Consider the following 4,939-nt stretch of genomic DNA (forward strand, 5'->3'; position numbering starts at 1 on the left):
TCAGCGGGTCTGGAGCGCCCCCTGAAGGCCAAGTCCTGCTAACAGGGTTTGCACTGCACGTGTACAAACGGTGCAAGTCAGGGTAGCAGGATTCTGGAACAGGATCATGTAGGTCCAGGTTGGTTCGGAGAAGTGGGCTCTTGCGGGTCGCTGGCATTTGCCTAATTCCAAGCCTTAACCTGCACAAATGCACCTATTCCCCTGAAGGCAGAGCTGGAGGAATCCGGACTGCCTTGCCAGGGCAGGGCAACTTGGAATAGTTAGGGGACTGTCCCATAGAGACACCTATGAGCCTTGATTGTTGGAAAATTGAAAAAGCCCATCAGGTAACCAGCCCAAAGGAGACCGACAGTTTTCCGTTTAAGGTGGATCCATAGACAGATTTTTGAAGGGTGGGTTCTCTCCACCCTGGAGGCTAGCAGGTGATTTGGGAATGGCCTGAGCTCGACAGACCTGGAGGGCCCCGGCAGTCCAGGGGTGAGCTGTGAGCTGTCAGGGAGCTGACAAGGAGTCGAACAAGTCAGGATAGTAAGGGACGTGGAATAGGACAATGCCAGGTGAGGCTCTGTCACAGGAGGGGGCTACAGGGATACAAGGTGTCAGCGTAATGGACGATACTACTACTCATTGTGGAATATGTCCCACCAAGGGCAGAGCTGGAGTTGGTTTTTGGTTTTTGGTTTTTTTTTTAATTGACAGAGACACAGCGAGAGCGTGAACACAAGCAGGGGGAGTGGGAGAGGGAGAAGCAGGCTCCCCGCTGAGCAGGGAGCCCGATGCGGGGCTCGATCCCACGACCCTGAGATCATGACCCGAGCCGAAGGCAGACACTTAACGACTGAGCCACCCAGGCGCCCCAGAGCTGGAGTTTTTTTAAGTTGCCGTCCAGGGAGGGGCCAGTTTTGTAGGACAGGATATCCTTCATTTGGAGGCACCTGGGAGTTCCAGTTCCTAGAAAATCCCAGTACCCTGTTAAGGCAGCAAGTCCACATAAAGACTGACATCACCCATTTGCAGCTGTTGGCTCAGAACTGTATTCTAAAGGTGTGATCCCTCCACACCTGAGGCTATGCAGGCGTTCGGAGCCTGGCCAGAGTTTCATAGGGAGCCTTGATCATTGCTGAAGTCTGGGACCCCAGAAGACGGGGACTGTCGCCAACTTCAGATGATGCCTCAGCAATTTTTTTGGGGGGGTGGGCACATTCTACCCTTGAGGCAAGGTGGTACTGTTTTGGCCCCAGCTGCACAGGCCTGTAGGGCCCTGGCTGCCAAGGGCAACTGACAGGGTACGTATGGCTTATGCAGACTGCCCGGGTCAGGCCAGCCAGGTCCTGAAACAGGGCAAGTGTCACCAGAGGCAGGTTCTCAGGAGTGGACTCTTGGGGGGTACACAGTACCAGCCAGGTTGCAAGGCCAAACTACCCATTGTGGAATATCCTCCCTAAAGAGAGAGCTGGAGGTTTTTCACTTGCCTTGCCAGGGAGGGGCCAGGTGGGCAGGAAAGGGTATCCTCCGTGAGGAGACACCTGGGAGTCCTGGTTCTGAGGGAAGCCCCAAACCCAACAAACAGCAAGTCCACATGGGGAGTGTTGCCCATTTGCAGCTGCTGCCTCAGAGGGAGTTTTAGAAGGTGGGCTTCCTCCACGCTGGAGGTTATGCAGGTGGTTGGGGCCCATGGTCAGAGCCTCTAAGGCTTGGAGGGCCCATTTTCTTAAGGATGGTGTACAGGTTCTCACTGCACATGTGTGAGCCTCATAAATCCTGGAAGCCAGGCACCTGTGGCAGGACAGTGATGGTCAAGGATGGGTAACAGGAAGGGGCTCTTGGGGGTACCTGGCATCTGCCTAATTCCAAACATGAGTCTCCACAAATGTGCATATTCCCCCTGAAGGCAGAACTAAGAGGAGTCTGGACTGTCTTGCTAGGGCCGGATCTAGTGAGCTGGTCCAGGTATTCGTTACTAATAGACACCTGGGAGCCTTGATTATTGGTAAACTCAGGACCCCAGTGAGCAGCCCATCCAAATGGGAACTGATTGTTGCAAGTTTAAAGCTGTTATTTCAGAATGATTTGGGGTGGGGGGGTGGGATTGGGCTCTCCCTCTCTGCGCTAGAGGCTGTGCATTTGGTTGGGGACTCATCTGACTCCATAGCACTGGAGTATCCAGGCAACCAAGGATGGATGATGCCTACTGCTCATGTGTGAGCTGTCACAGGTCTCGGAAATTAGGGACCTGAACTGGGTCATGTCCAGAGAATCTAGGTCTCCTGAGTCATTTCTTGGGGGACCACGGCATCTGCTTTTTTCCAAGCCCTAACGTACACAAACGTGCATGTGGGGACCAAGAGTAGGCTGCCCCAAATTATGCCACTTTGACATACTTATTATTTTGAATTAAGGTTACTTAAGGAACAGCCAGTGCAAGAAGGACACCCAGATTTCCCTTTGCCTCCTGAAAGCAGGAAATAAATCACCCAGGTCAGTGGTACCCTCCTTGTAACCAGGAAGTAAAGAGACATCCTTATCCTCAGAGACAGTGTTGGTTTAGAGCCCTCCTGAGAGCATCCCAGGTACGATTTTGAAACCAGCCCCCATACACAGAGGATAGGGAGGGACCAAAAAAAAGAGGCAGGCCACTTTCAGGTAGGTAGGTGGCAATTTTAATAAGCAAAGAACACTTACATATGAGGCTTATCTTGGGTAGCAGTAAGAGGAAAGGATCCTCAAACTTGCCACCCAAATCTTAAAAGTTTTCGGGCCTTAATTGGGTTCAGTCACATATACAGTACAGGCGTTCTCAACACCACATCACTATCTCAAGGCTCTGTTCTTGGAGCAGCCTCTGGGAGTAGGAAAGGCAAGTGGAAGCCACATTCCAAGGACAGAAGAGGGGGTGAGGAGCCTCCGAGAGCCCAGTTCAGCTCACAGGTCAATCAGCGGTCATGTCTTTTTGATGACATTCCTCGGCAGACATGTAATCCAAGGCTGAAGAAGTTTATATATATTTAAACAAAAACAAAAACAAAAATCCTTGTTACTTTTTTTTTTTTAAGATTTATTTGAGAAAGAGAGTGGGGGGAGGGCAGAGGGAGAGAGAGAATCTTAAGCAGACTCCTCGATGAGTGCCCACCCGATGCAAGGTTTGACCCCAGGACCCTGAGATCATGACCTGAGATGAAATCAAGAGTTGGATGCTTAACTGAGCCACCCAGCCACCCCCCAAAAACCCTGTTACTTTTGCTAATTTATTACTCCAGCCCAATTCTGTTTGGAATTCCTTACTGATTAAAGCTCCCAAACTAAGTTTTCTTACTGTCTTTCTACTGTCAATTCTACTTTCTTTCTACAATCAATTCCTCACAAATTTATTATGTCCTTGTCTAAAAAGTATAAAGGCTGCCTATCTTTGTCATTTATTTAGGTCTCAATTTTAATACTGGGCCTTTGCCCACAGTTAATTAAACTTTGTTTTTTCTTCTGTTAATCTGTGTCATGTCAATTTAATTCTTAGGCCAACTGGAAGAACCTTGAAATGTAGGGAAATATTTTTCCTCTCCAAAAGTTGCTGTAGATGGCAAGATAAACTTCCCTGGCTAGACACTGCTGCAGCTGAGCAACCCTGGGACATCTGACAAAAGCCAGCAGAAGGTAGGAATCCTTATTACGTCAGCAACCCCCCCCCGCCCCCACCTCTGCCAGCTCTCTGCCTGTAGAACCTAATGGAGCAAGAGTGGGGAGAGTCCTTTTTCCCTCTCTAAATTTAGATCATCAGGAGAAAAATATCTGTGGAACTAGTTCCTTGTGCTTGGCAACTTTTGTAAATTTGGTAAAGTACTCTTGCTTTGAATGATTCATTTCTTCCCAGAGATGGTCACTGTTTGTCTTTTGTGTCATTTGTTATAAAAAGGAATTACCATGGGGAAAGAACACAGACATAGGCCTCATTAACCTGCTGTTCCAGCCAGCCTCACAGACTGATGAGTTCAAGATTCTCATCAGACTAGCGTCTGTTTAAACAAACTTTGCTGGGGGTCCTCTATGTAAAATCTGGATGAGGTTTTCCTTTAATTTTGTTCTATGTCCTAAGAGCTTGGCTTTATTACCAGGGAGAATAAGTAGTCTCTGGTCTTCACCATCCACAGGGTACACTTACCTAGGTACAACTTGGTCAGGTAGACCGGGGTTACAAGATGTGCACTTACTAGTTGCACTCTCTTTGTCCAGACATGCCAGCTCTCAGGTGGGTTTGTTATAAGAGGTCCCAGCCCATAAGGGACCTTTGTCATCTTAACCTTCCTTGCTTATTAGCGTTGGAAAAGTCCCATTGCAGGAGCGCCTGCCTGGTGTCACGGATTAGCAGGTCTGTGACTAGAGGCATCTCGTATTTTCATGGGAAACTAAAGATACTGTTTTCACCACACCCTCCTTACCACCTGTGTCATGAAGGCCTTAATAAGATTCCATTTGTCAATGGCTAAATGATGGATCCTTTAAATTGGCCAAATTTGAAAGAAAAAAAGAAATTCTCCATTGAGGGGACTCAATTGTCTTACTAATGGAAAGGCTACTAATGAGGAAAGTAAAATTTTATTCCAGTTTTTACAGAGGAGACCCACGGCAAAGTTTGTCTAAACAGACACCAATTTGACAAGAATCATGTCACAGTCACCAGTCTGTGAGGCTGGCTTGAACCTCAGGCTCATAGGGCCTCTGCCTGTACTCCTTCCCCATAACAATTCCTTTACTAATATAAATGCTGCACTTAGGGACTCCTGTGACAGCATGAAAGAGCAGAAATTAGACATAAGACAAAAATTAATGTAAAAAAAAAAAAGACAAAAATTAACGTCCACCTCCAATGTAAAAATCCCCTTCTCACAATCTGGGACCATTTGCTTATTTTAACTTCCCTTTCTCTACATGATTTACACAGAGCAAA

General features: G+C 47.8%; 1 long non-coding RNA gene across 1 annotated transcript; it reads left to right on the forward strand.

Annotated features, from left to right (window-relative positions):
• Positions 1-2,083: 2,083 nt before the first annotated feature.
• Positions 2,084-3,891, forward strand: LOC118014409. The gene is made up of 2 exons (XR_004680280.1): positions 2,084-2,478; positions 3,512-3,891. It is a non-coding gene; the product is annotated as an uncharacterized LOC118014409 (long non-coding RNA).
• Positions 3,892-4,939: the final 1,048 nt, after the last annotated feature.

The sequence above is a fragment of the Mirounga leonina genome, unplaced genomic scaffold (assembly GCF_011800145.1).
Source record: "Mirounga leonina isolate KUSES-001 unplaced genomic scaffold, KU_Mleo_1.0 Mir_154, whole genome shotgun sequence".
NCBI lineage: Eukaryota > Metazoa > Chordata > Mammalia > Carnivora > Phocidae > Mirounga > Mirounga leonina.